Here is a 439-nt window from a genome sequence, read left to right as displayed (position 1 = left end):
GAATCATACTGATTTAGTGGATTATGAAGGGTGCAGTGTGTGTTTGTCCGTTGGTTGTTAAATTGTGTGTGTTCGCAAATCTTGTCTGTCTTGAAAATGTGTGTGTGTGATAGGAAATGTTCTGAGAGTTTCAGTTTCGCCGTGCATGATGTCATTCAGTGAGGTGTGATGTAGGCGACTGGAACTTAGATCGTTATTTGCTTCCTTGATGTGCCTCTATGCATACGTATATATATAAGGAAATACATGGTCACCAACTGGTTTCTAGTACTGGGTTCTAAATGAGCTCCCAGTGTTTTACGCCTTTCGAACAAGGCAGGGAAAGAATGTATTATTTTGTTCGCTAAATGATGTTTCGAAAAAGCAATTCATCTTGTCGTTTTTTATAACAGACAAATATTATTAGTGCAATAGTCGCCATCGAACAATAATGCAACAA

The sequence above is a fragment of the Penaeus monodon genome, chromosome 20, assembly GCF_015228065.2.
Source record: "Penaeus monodon isolate SGIC_2016 chromosome 20, NSTDA_Pmon_1, whole genome shotgun sequence".
Taxonomy (NCBI): Eukaryota; Metazoa; Arthropoda; class Malacostraca; order Decapoda; family Penaeidae; genus Penaeus; species Penaeus monodon.
The sequence above is the reverse complement of the archived record's forward strand: the minus strand, read 5'-3'. Positions refer to the sequence as shown.